Genomic DNA, 13,859 nt, shown 5'->3' with positions numbered 1-13,859 from the left:
TCTAAGAAATAAATATTCAACCGAGTCTCATGATGATGAATTACATGATGTATGCTACCCAAAGGGAAAATTTCGTGAGCGGAAGATCTGAACCTGGCAGTAAACCTATCAACCTGTATACAATAAGATTAGATGAAAATTGATTTTCAGATCACGTGCTGCAAAATATACATGCTTAGAAGTTGCTTCTGGTCCTCTTAATTTTCACAAAAAAAAAATCAACATGCTAAAAAAAGAAAAGCTGGGAGAAGACCAATGCTCGAGTAACAACCCATAGCAGTCTTCTTCCTGGCATTTCTTTGCCACATGTGCAAGACCACCATCTATTGGCTGAAGCATCGCAAACCATGCAGGAATCAGTATGCACTAAGTTGTTCCTAATTCCTAGCCAAGTGACTTAGCTTGGATTATCTCCTAATAACTAACAACACACAAGATTCAACTATTTATATGGACTGGATGTTCAGATTTTCTCTCGTGCAATATGACTGGTTGCTAGAGAATATAAACGGAGGGAGAATGGATAGTTAATTCCAAGCCTAGTGAAGGAAATCTAATAGTTATCACATGACAGCGGGTGCGCGACAAGCAAAACAAAACAACCAGTAGCAACATTGTTGGAAGCCCTTCCAACCTTAGCAGCATCAGATTATGAGATTTTGACTATTCATGTACATAATAGAAAGGTTAGGGAGACAAATACTTCTTTATGAACGTATATCTTAAAAATAGATGAATATATGTATGTAGCATCGCATGTAACAGAATTTGAATGGCACAACAGTGAGATGAGAAATTACATCAGGTAGGGTAATCTCATGCTAGTGTACATCTGGAACTATGTCATCACATTATTAACCTCATTTTCCAAATAAAATCGCACAATGAGTTATTTGCAATATTGCATCATCTTTCAAACAATGCCTTTTTGTTAATTCAGTACGTTTAAAAAGAAATGCATCACATATTAAAAATCTCAAATACTATGTCCTTACACTGAATTATTAATGAGATGGGATCGACTTTCAGACTTCTAATCAAAGTAGTTCATAGGATCCAAGCTAATAAAAATCTGTTCTAAGTGTTTCTGTCTTTGATTGATCACCAACAGATTTCTGCCTATCTTCACAAAGATAAAGAAACTCATGCCTTTAATATGGTGGATACTGTTCAAAAGGCATGTGAGCACACCAGGAAACCATTATAGCGTAAGTATGTTTGCTAAATATCAATAGTAAATACTACTTTACTTGGTACCTGTTTATTGATATCCTTCACGCCTGCATCTTGATTCCCTGGGTTGAGCACAAATCCATGAGAAAAAAGCTATTCAAAGAAAATAGTTAAAGGAATCCATCCTGGATTTTTGTGTCTGGTACCTGGGGTGAGCAGCTGTGGAGATAGATCGTGAAGCTGGGTTGTTATCGGAGAGATCCCACGGAGATACTCCAGCTGCACCAGCCCAGAAGCAGAGGAGGTGAGGCGGAGGAGGGCGGCGTCCTCCTTATCAAATTGGGCCAAGCAGCGCGGATCGATGACCTTCGCCCCTGCGGTTCTCCTCCCCAATCCCATCCATCTCTCTGTAGGCGCAGCAGGATGGCAAAGAAGCCCGCCGCCGCGGCCTTTACTGCCGGAGAAGCGGAGGCAGAAGAGCGGCAGCGCCAGCGCTGAGGCAGTTGCAGCCTGATTGAGCGCCGATTGATGACCTCCACCCCTACTGCCGCCGTCGTCTCCAGGCACGCGCTCGCCGCCGCAGTCGCCCAGGTGCGCGCTCGCCTTCACCGCCACCATCTCCAGGTGCGCGCTCGCCGTCGCCCAGGCGCCCAGGCGCGGAGAGGAGATCACGAGGGAGGCAGAGACGAGCACGCGAGGAGGGGACGGCGGCGCTGGGGCAGAGGAGGAGGCGGGGTGCGGCGGCGATGGGGCAGAGGAGGAGGCGGAGCTCGGGTGGCGGCGGGATTTAGCGAGCGAGGGGCGCGAGCAGAGAGGACGACGCGCCAACGCCGGGCCGGGTGGACTTCATCGACCCATGGATAAAAAGTGGGTTCGCGCGAGGGCCTCCACCAGTGAAAAATGGACGGACAAGATACACAGGTGGGGAGATCTGACGGTCTAGAAGCGCAAATCGCTGTGAAGTCCCCTATGGGGGGCATCATATACAACTTTAGATTCCGTGATTTGTTTCTATTGATTGTGTCGATGTAATTGGTAGGCAATAATTCTAACATTTTTAAATGTGATCTATGGATATGATTTCTTCCTGATTGTTACGATATCGTGATTACCGCTCCTATCGTTTTATTTTTGGAAAGTGAACTGCGGTTGTTCGGTTGTGGCCATGGATGGCTAGATATCAAGCGGGAGACGTTTAGTAAGATTGGACGGTTAAGATGTCTCCAATCTTTGACATCAAACATTTTTGACGACGTACAGACTCACATATAATGGTAAAGATTATTACATGCAGAATAAACCACAGCGGGGTATACTGCATGAACAAAATCACACAATATCTCACCCGCACATCAAAGAAAAAACGCCTGAATCAAAGGAACTGAGAGAGTAATTTCGTTATCGGAAAACAAGAGGAATGTATCCCTAATTGGTATGTAAAGACGGAAAGAGAGGATTGTATCCATATATGTGTTTCCCCGCGATTGGATTAAGGATGGTTCAGATGAGTCGCATGTCATTGTACGGTCAAGATGTCTCCAATCCTTGACATCAAATGTTTTTAACGATGTACGGACTCACATATAATAGTAAAGATTATTACATGCAGAATAAACCACATCGGAGTATACTGCATGAACAAAATCACAGAATATCTCACCCGCACATCAAAGGAAAAACGCCCGAATCAAAGGAACTGAGAGAGTAATTTCGTTATCGAAAAACAAGGGGAATGTGTCCCTGGTTGGTATGTAAAGAAGGAAAGAGAGGATTGTATCCATATATTTGTTTCCCCCCGCGATTGGATTGAGGACGATTCAGATGAGTCGCATGTCATTGTACGGTTAAGAGGTCCCCAATCTTTGACATCAAACATTTTTTACGACGTACGGTCTCACGTATAATAGTAAAGACTTTAGGTACAAAACTCTCAGTTTTTTTTTGTAAAATTTCTTTAGAACAAATTGAGAGGGTCGACAAGAGAGGTGTATACAATCCAAAATAATTTCAGTCCAAATACGATATAGACATATAGAAGCAAAAAATGACAAAGTAAACGGTAATAGCGCAAATTAATGTACTTCCTCCAATCCATAATAACTACTACCTCCATACCGGTTTAAAGGGCAATTACGCATTTCGAGAAAGAAATTTGACTATAAATTCAGTCAATAAAATATTAAGATATATGCCACAAAAATAATACCGTTGGATTGATATTGAAAATAAGTTTTCAATGGTATAATTTTTGTAATATATATCCCATATTTTATTGACCAAATTGTTAGTCAAAGTTTTTTCTCGAAAAACGTAATTGCCCTGTAAACCGGTATGGAGGGAGTATCATTGACTTAGTACCAATTTATACTAAATCAGCGATATTTAATATGAACTAGAGAGAGTATTTTGAGGCACTCTTTATAGCTGATATTTGTCCTTTTTGTTTCTCTCTGTGTAGGTTAAATTTAAATTCAAAAATCCCGTAGAAACAAATATTGTCAACCACCTAATTCTTTTAAATCTATGCCCCTGTTAAGGGTGCTACCGTACATTGGCAGTAGGGTTGAAGACGCATTGGAATTTTTTTGTCCTTATCCAAAAAAAAAAGGAAATGAAGAGTAAAAAATGGAAAAAATGGCATTCTACAAAAAACAGATGGAAACAAAAAAATCATAAACAGAAACAACAAAGGAAACGGGGAACCATATCCTAGGGAAACGGAAACGGCAACGAAATTCCGGAAAAATAAATAGGAAAAGTTTCCATATAGATAATCCAGATAGGTCCATGCTCTTGATAGGCCCATGTTTGCACATGAAACCAGGCCAGACCACGTATTAAGTCCACCAAATATTAACCCTAATTACTCCAGAATCCATATTCGTTTCCGGGGTTCCTGATTTTGTTTCCCAATCCAGCAAGATAGGCGGAGTAGAAAACGATAAATCATGTTTCCACCCGTTTCTGTTCCGTTTTCAACCCTAATTGGCAGCATAGTAGCACCCAATATGCTTGTAGCACTTGAGATGAGCACGTGTTAGTTTTGTCGATTTTACAATGATGACACAAACACACACTACACACAGAAACACCCACGCCACATCGACTACTACACCAAGATTGACCTATACCGGAGATGAAAGTACATACCTTGCTAAATTCCCAATAAAAGCAACTTGTTTATGTGAATATGAGACACATGTCTATTCCCACCAAAAGGTTGTTCTCGATCATGAGGTAAGTTATAATGCCCATGAATCAACTACAACATCGTAAGATTGAAAATATATCCAAATATTTAAAATACGATAAGTATAGATGTTGTCAACACTATAGTTGGCACCAACTGAACAAAATATACATCTAGTCTGAAACCACGCATCGAGAAAATATGTTTCATAGATGGAGTTGGTAGTTTCATAGATGGAGTATTATTTCAGTCACATGATTCAAGATGTTTGAAACTTTCTAACACTAGATGGTATCTCATATGTTGCTTCAGAACTGCATGCTAGGAAATCAAGATTACAAAAACCAATCAAAACAAATACACATGGAACAAAAGAGTTCAGTTTTATTACTCCCTCTGATCCAAATTAATTGACTCTAATTTATCTAGATGCGGATGTATCTAGTCAACAAATGCATCTAGATACATCCATATCTAGACAAAGTGAAGTAAATTAATTTAAATCGAAAGGAGTAATGCAATTGAAAAGTGACGTCGATAATATAGTGTGAAGCATGAGCAACAATGATATATATGGAATAAACAAAGGAGACCTAATTGTATATTGAAAAAACATCGCTTCATTGACAGTTTTTAATATCTCCGAAGTAAACACCTAGCCTTAAGACCGTGGAGCAAAACACAAGTCCATTCGAGCTTAAGTATGATGAGTTTCACCAAAATTATAGAATGTCATCAAAATGAAGATATGAGGATTTGCTAGGGTTGCTCTAACTATTTCCCATTTCACTATCCATTCAGATAGTTGTACTTGATCATATTAACCACTTATAGTTATAACTATTACTCCCTTCGTCCCATTTGGCAAAATTTGGATTTAATCAACCTTCGTGGGACAGAGGGACTAGATAGTATATGATTTTTGAAATCCAACATACATTGTACAACTCACTCCATTAATATATAGATGAGGATTTAGACAAGAAAATTGTTTCAATATCCAATTTTGACGGTTACTTATACAAATTCAAACCATAGAGAGGTTTGGCGCCAGAGCAGTATGTCCATTAGGACATGTCAAAAGACACATACCCGTACTTGATTAGAAGGAACCACTAGTGGAAAACGGGGCTATAGGCCCGGTTCATTTGGGCCTTCAGTCCCGGTTTCCAAACCGGGACCAACGAGGCGGGACTAAAGGGTCTACCCTTTAGTCCCGGTTTAAAGTTGCACCGGGATCAAAGGCCCCGCCACGTGGTGCGGCCAGGGGGCTCATGGTGGAGGACCTTTGGTCCCGGTTCGTGGTACGAACCGGGGCTGGAGGGTCTCTGCCGCGGCAGAAAATTGCCGTTTCTCTGCCGCGGCACAGGTTTAGGGTGGAGCAGCGTTTCTCTGCCGCGGCAGAGAAACTGGGCGTTTCTCTGCCGCGGCAGAGTTTCAACAATGCATATATCATTCAAGAAACCACAAAATATCGTCGTGAATATATATAGACATCGTCAACAGTAAACGTAATGCATGCATATTTACAATATAAAGTCGGATCTCTTTACTAAATCTATTTGCCTTTACGAAGTTGTTCAATACATAGCTACGACCTTCCGATAGTGCTCGCCAGTTGGGGCAATGGCCTCGTTAAGAAAGAATCCCGCGATTTCCTCTTGAATTGCTCGTATGCGATCCTCCGTTATGAGAGTGTCCCGCAGGCGTATCATCTATATTAAAAAAGGAGATCAATATATATGAATGGAACTCAATACAATTGATGGTAATAAGATTAATTGTGAAATATTGTTCACGTACACGAGTGTGGTGTATAGCATCCTCCGCATCCCTGTGACAGGCCATCTCACGAATGAAGTCGCAGACGTAGTATCTACATAAGTTATTCCCGGGTTCCTGCCTCATACACTTTACGAAAAAATAGTTCGATAAAACTAATAATCAAGCATCGTATTGAAAGAAAATATCATAGAGTTTCACGGACATAGCTATATATATAGTACTACTTACAGGGTAATCTTTAAATGTAAGATCCGGTTTCCATTTACCCGGAACAGTATTGATGAACCGTTTCCAAGCCCTGCCCGGCAAAGAAAAAATGAGTAAATGAGTTATTGATTAGTTGATGATATCGTCGAATTAGAACAGATGAAGATGCCGATACGAAATTGATTGAAATTACCTCTGGAGCAGGGCAGCCATGTTCGTCCATTCCGCATGTTCTTTACATTTCGAGTCCATGACATTTACGACTCCTTTGTGAAGATCAATGATTAGGAGAATAAAGTGGAATCTGCACAAACATAGCTCAATGATTAAGAGAATAAAATGGAAGTTGCACAAGCATAATGTATGTTATAACACTCACTTGAAGTTGTAGGGAAAGAATATATCCTCTTTGCTTCACTAAAAACATTAGCATGTTGTCCTATGTGTCCTTGGGGAAGTCTCGAACCGTAACTTCATGAACTGTGTCTGGGTCAATGAACCCCAGCTCGTGGAGCTTGCCTCTTTTGCATTCGAGCTTCTTCATTCTGCATAATTAATATATAGCGTACACAAAGAATATAGTGAGGATAATTTTTAGTGCAAATGAATGAGCTGAGCTACAGACTTAATTACATAAATAAATCACTTACAGGCAGTAGCAACTGATGACAGCTTTGTCGAGGGCGTCTTGATTGAATAACTGAAATAGTTCTTCTAACTCAAGGTTTATCTCCTCCCTCCCCCGGAAGTAATGCTCATCTCTAAGATACACCGTGAGGTAGCGATCACCTCTTCGACAGGCTCTCAGGTACCATTCATGCAACCTTCGCATCTGAGTCCCTAGACGCGCGAGCTCGCCAGGTTTGACGAGATTATTTCCATATCTATACTTGTTTACGACTTGAGCCGTTGGATAGTAATCTTGGTACTGAACATCTGCTCCCTGACCTCTAGCTTCCCGTTCGATCATAGATGCCGTCTCTGGATCATCATAGGATTGCACGACGAAGTGGGGTATGGACTGAATGACCTGCTGTCCAAGCTAGGCGACATTTTTCGCTCTGCTCGCTCTAGAGGACTGTCCAAGAGAGCGGTCATAATCACTTCTCAACTCAGCTCTCTTCATTCTCGTCTCGGAAAAGTGCTTCACTGTATGCGGTGGAATAAACATCTTCTTCGGCGCAAGAAACGCCTTTTGCTCATCAGTCTGCTCATGTGGTAACAACTCTGGAGTTTGTGCCCTCATCGGAGTTGATGATCTCTTCGGAGCTGTAGGAGGTGTCGCGGTTAGCTTCCTCTTTTGCTTAGGTGGAGGCGGCGGAGACTCCTGACGAGGAGGAGGAGGAGACGGCGGACTAGTATTTTCACGCGTGGGAGCCGCTCGTGATTCATGAGGAGGCTCGCTCATGCACGGGGGAATCATCATCGCGCATAGGAGAATCATCACGCGGAGGAGACGCACAGGTGGCGGAAGAGGCGGACGAGGTGGCCTGCTTGGTGGCTTCTCACCTGGAAACACAATGTTCTCCTTCCGCCATTGCACGGTGGTTCTACGGGCTTCTCCCAGTTCTTTGATTTCCCCATCTTCACCTGCAGGGTGCTTGATACGTCCAAAACGTATCTACTTTCCCGAACACTTTTGCTATTGTTTTGCCTCTAATTTGTGTATTTTGGATACAACTAACACGGACTAACGTTGTTTTCAGCAGAATTGCCCTGGTGTCTTATTTTTGTGCGAGAAAATCAACTTTCGGGAAAATCCCCGGAAATAATTGCAATGGGCCTATTTTCACGAGAACACCCACGGAGCCGGAAGATGTGACGGAGGGGGCAACGAGCGCGCACACCACGTGGCGGCGCGGTGGGCCCATGGCCGCGCCGCCATATGGTGAGGCCGCCTCGGCCAGCCCCCGACGCTCCCCTCTGGACTACTTAAAGCCCTTGACCTAAAAACGCACGGGGGTTCGACCAATTTTCCAGAAGACATCCAGAACTCCGCCGCCATCGCGAAACCCAATTTCGGGACCAGAAAGTCCATTCTGGCACCCTGCCGGGACGGGGAATTGGAGGAGATCATCGCCATCATCACCACCGACGCCTCTCCATCGACCATCCATGCTTCCCCCATCCATGTGTGAGTAAATACCCAGCTGTAGGCTGAAGGGGATGGTAGGGATTGGATGAGATTGTTCGTGTAATAGCCATAAGATTGTTAGGGCATAGTGCCTAGTATCCGTTGTTGGTACTTTTATGATATTGTTGCAACTTGTTATGCTTAATGCTTGTCACTAGGGCCCGAGTGCCATGATTTCAGATCTGAACATGTTATTGATTCATGATGATATTCATTGTTTTATGATCTTACATGCAAGTTGTATACACATATTGTTGTCCGGAACCCGAGGCCCCAAAGTGACAGAAATTGGGACAACCGGAGGGGAAGGCTGTGATATGAGGATCACATGTGTTCATGGAGTGTTAATGCTTTGCTCCGGTACTCTATTAAAAGGAGTACCTTAATTACCAGTAGTTTCCCTAGAGGCCCGGCTGCCACCGGCTGGTAGGACAAAAGATGTTGTGCAAGTTTCTCATTGCGAGCACGTACAACTATATACGGAACACATGCCTATGGTTATTTAGTACTTGGATACTGTTTTATTATTATCTGCAAATGCCTTGTCTTGATTATTACATGAGTTATCTTATCCATGCAGCGTCCGTTCATCCATCCCTATGCCTACAGTATTTTAATCCTGCTATTTACTATAATCACAACTGCTGTCCTTATTACACTGCTGCTTATATTTCACTACTGCTACTGCTATAAAACTGTTGCTACTGATAAACTATTGCGAGCAAGTCTGTTTCCAGGTGCAGCTGAATTGACAACTCCGCTGTTAAGGCTTACAAATATTATTTGGCTCCCCTTGTGTCGAATTGATGGCGAGTAAGACACACGTCCGTTGGGAACCCCAAGAGGAAGGTGTGATGCGCACAGCAGCAAGTTTCCCTCAGTAAGAAACCAAGGTTATCGAACCAGTACGAGTCAAGGAGCACGTGAAGGTTGTTGGTGACGGAGTGTAGTGCGGCGCAACATCAGGGATTCCGGCGCCAACGTGGAACCTGCACAACGCAATCAAAGTACTTTGCCCCAACGTAACAGTGAGGTTGTCAATCTCACCGGCTTGCTGTAAACAAAGGATTAGATGTATAGTGTGGATGGTGATGATTGTTTGCGAAGAACAGTAAAGAACAATTGCAGTAGGTTGTATTTCAGATGTAAAGAATTGGACCGGGGTCCACGAGTTCACTAGTGGTGTCTCTCTCATAAGATAAACGGATGTTGGGTGAACAAATTACGGTTGGGAAATTGACAAATAAAGAAGGCATAACAATGCACATACATATATCATGATGAGTACTATGAAATTTAATCGGGGCATTACGACAAAGTACATAGACCGCTATCCGAGCATGCATCTATGCCTAAAAAGTCCACCTTCGAGGTTATCATCCGAACCCCTTCCGGTATTAAGTTGCAAACAACGGACAATTGCATTAAGTATGGTGCGTAATGTAATCAACACAAATATCCTTAGACAAAGCATCGATGTTTTATCCCTAGTGGCAACGAGCACATCCACAACCTTAGAACTTTCCGTCACTTGTCCCAGATTCAATGGAGGCATGAACCCACTATCGAGCATAAATACTCCCTCTTGGAGTCACAAGTATCAACTTGGCCGAGCCTCTACTAGCAACGGAGAGCATGCAAGAACATAAACAACATATATGATAGATTGATAATCAACTTGACATAGTATTCAATATTCATCGGATCCCAACAAACACAACATGTAGCATTACAAATAGATGATCTTGATCATGATAGGCAGCTCACAAGATCTAACATGATAGCACAATGAGGAGAAGACAACCATCTAGCTACTGCTTTGGACCCATAGTCCAAGGGTGGACTACTCACACATCGATCCGGAGGCGATCATGGCGATGAAGAGACCTCCGGGAGATGATTCCCCTCTCCGGCGGGGTGCGGAGAGCGATCTCCTGAATCCCCGAGATGGGATTGGCGGCGGCGGCGTCTGCGGAAGGTTTTCCGTATCGTGGCTCTCGGTGCGGGGTATTCGCGACGAAGGCTTTAAGTAGGCGGAAGGGCGGAGTCGGAGGAGTCACGGGGGACCCACACGCTAGGGCCGCGCGGGCCCCCCCTGGGCCGCGCCGCCCTAGTGTGGCGGCGCCCCGTGGCCCCACTTCGTTTCTCCCTCGGTCTTCTGGAAGCTTCGTGGAAAAATAAGACCCTGGGCGTTGATTTCGTCCAATTCCGAGAATATTTCCTTTGTAGGATTTCTGAAACCAAAAACAGCAAGCGGCTCTTCGGCATCTCGTCAATAGGTTAGTGCCGGAAAATGCATAAATATGACATATAATGTGTATAAAACATGTGAGTATCATCATAAAAGTAGCATGGAACATAAGAAATTATAGATACGTTTGAGACGTATCACGAATCAATAAATTGGGTTTTACTTCCCTCGAAGACTGTTGCGATCCCCTATACTTGTGGGTCATCAAGACTATTTTCTGGCGCCGTTGCCGGGGAGCATAGCTTTATTTGAAAGTTCACCCGAATTGACATTGTTCGCTGCAAATCCTCCATCATGGGTAAACCTCGCGATACTAAAGTCGCCATATTACCATCCACTACAAGAAAAGGTATAACTCTGAGTACCTCAGCTGCTCTTGATTCACCATCTGTGATAAGTCAACTAGTTTCACCACCACAAGCTTCACGTGTTGGTACTTCTGCTGAATCTGAAAATTCCTCTGATAATTTTGATGATGCTTCTACCGTGCTTGATGATAATGGTTCATTAGTTCCTTTTCTAGATGCTACAATTGCTAGGTCTAGACAAATTGAAAATACTGAAATTCCTAATGAAAATACTGTTACACCTGTTAATTCACCTGAGTGAACACTCTAGTGATGATCCTGATGAAGATTATGTGGAACTTGATGATGATTTTATTGATAAATATAATGCTACTACTGGTGTAAGTAACATTAAAAAGCTTCTTGCACAACATGCTGTTAGATATAAACTGTCTCCTGATCCTAAATTTGCCACATCTCCTATAAACATTAAGGATAAGGATTATCTTGATTTATCTCATATATCTATTGTTGAGAGATCACCTTTTTGTGGTACTGAAAAAGATAGTGTTGTAGAGCACATGAATGAGCTTTCTACCTTGAGTAGCTTGTTTTCTGATGATATCAAGAAGCGTACTTATTTTGTTGCTAAATTTTTTACTTTCTCATTAAAGGATGATGCCAAAATTTGGTATAATAGTTTGCCTCCTGATTTTATTGATAGTCCAAGTTGTTTGCTTGATGTTTTCTTTCGAAAATATTTTCCTGCTAGTGCTCAACATATTGCTTTGCAGAAAATTTATAATTTTGACCAGGAAGATGGGGAGAAATTGCCTGAAGCTTGGGCAAGGTTTTTCTCTCTTCTTAGAGCTCGGCCTGGACATGATTTGGAAAAGCATGACTTACTTGATATATTTTATAGTGGACTAACCATTGAGTCTAGGGCATACCTGGATAGTTGTGCTGGTTGTGTTTTTAGAAAAAGAACTCCAGACGAAGGTCGAAGAATTATTGGCTAGAATAGGCCAAAATCATGATGATTGGACTACACCGAACCAACCCCAACACCAATATTGAAGAAGATGGGTATGATTGAATTAAATAATGAAGATATGAGGGAAGCCAAGAAATCTCTTAAAGAGAAAGGTATTAAATCTGAAGATGTGAAGAATTTACCTCCCATAGAAGATTTATGTAAGATAACTCCCCTTCATCCACGATTGAGGTACATTCTCTTCAATGCTTTGATAAAGGAGACATTCCTTACTCAAAACCTCATGATCAATGTTTAGATGAATTTGATAATTATGTTGAAGCAAGAAAACTTTAATATGAGAGTAGAGAATCATCTAATGGAAAATTCTCAAGCTATTAGTAAATTGCATGATATTGTGGAGAGAACCTCCAATGATGTTAAGATGCTTGTTAAACATTTTCATATGGTTCAAACTCAAATTGATCAACTCACTAAAGTGCAAAATGACTTGTTAAAAAATACTCATAAAGAAAAACATGCTTATGAAGTAACAACTAGAGGAGGTGTTTCTACTCAGGATCCTCTATATCTTGAGGGGCATCCCAAAAGAGTTGAATAAGATTCTCAACGAACTAAAGAAACTAGTGCCTCTTCTAAGAAAAAGAAGAAGAAACATAAAACTGTTGTAGAATCTTCTGAACCTGCTAATGATCCTAATAGTATTTCTATTTCTGATGCTGAAACTGAAAGTGGTAATGAACATGATAAAGATAATGATAAGAATGATGTTTCTGATAAAGAAGAGGTTGAAGATGAACCTGAAAAGCATGCGAAAAATAAAAAGTACACTAGAGAGGATTTCATTGCTAAGAAACATGGTAGTGAAAGAGAACCTTGGGTTCAAAAGCAAATGCCTTTTCCTGTTAAGAAACTAAAATCAAAGGAGGAAGAACACTATAATAAATTTTGTGATTGGATGAAACCTTTGTTCTTGCAAATCCCTTTGACTGATGCTATTAAATTGCCTCCTTATTCAAAGTATATGAAAGATATTGTCTCTAACAAAAGGAAAATTCCTAATGAGGAGATTTACACTATGCTTGCTAATTACTCTTTCAATGGCAAGGTTCCAAAGAAGCTGGGAGACCCAGGTATACCGACTATCCCTTGTTCCATCAAGAATAATTATGTTAGAACTGCTCTATGTTATTTGGGAGCAGGAGTTAGTGTTATGCCTTTTTCTCTTTACAAGAGACTTTATTTAGATAAGTTGATACCAACTGATATATCTTTGCAAATGGCTGATAAATCTATTGCTGTTCCTGTTGGTATATGTGAGGATGTTCCTGTTCAAGTTGCTAATAATTGCTTAATATTAACGGATTTTGTTGTGTTGGAAATGCCTGAAGATGATAATATGTCTATTATTCTTGCAAGACCTTTTCTTAACACTGCAGGGGCTGTTATTGATTGCAATAAAGGAAAAGTTACTTTCAATGTTGATGACAAGGAGCATACTGTTTATTTTCCTAAGAAAATTGATAAAGTATATGCAGTTAATACCATTTCTAATTTGAGATCTATCAAAGTGGGAGTTATTGATTGTCCTATATATGAGCCTAAGGAAGGATATCAAAATATTATGATTGGATCCATATGAATGCAATATAAGGTAACATGATTGATTTGAGGTTTTCTTATGTCATGTAAAATTTATTTGGTGGCAAGACTTGATCAACCTTGTTAACAAGTACATTTTAAATGCACGGAAGAGCTAAACAACATTTCTTTCTTTCTCCACACTTGTTTTACTTGCTGTAGTACTACTTGTTTTGCAAGATGCTTTAGTTGTTTGA

General features: G+C 41.4%; 1 long non-coding RNA gene across 1 annotated transcript; it reads right to left on the bottom strand.

Moving 5' to 3' along the window:
• Window positions 1-57: 57 nt before the first annotated feature.
• Window positions 58-1,410, bottom strand: LOC124682266. The gene is made up of 3 exons (XR_006996230.1): window positions 1,380-1,410; window positions 1,258-1,295; window positions 58-113 (listed from the first exon to the last, which is right to left on the bottom strand). It is a non-coding gene; the product is annotated as an uncharacterized LOC124682266 (long non-coding RNA).
• Between the last annotated feature and the right edge of the window lie 12,449 nt (window positions 1,411-13,859).

Source organism: Lolium rigidum, chromosome 1 (assembly GCF_022539505.1).
Source record: "Lolium rigidum isolate FL_2022 chromosome 1, APGP_CSIRO_Lrig_0.1, whole genome shotgun sequence".
Lineage (NCBI taxonomy): Eukaryota > Viridiplantae > Streptophyta > Magnoliopsida > Poales > Poaceae > Lolium > Lolium rigidum.
Note: the sequence above shows the minus strand (reverse complement) of the source record. Positions and strands in the feature narration are given on the sequence as shown.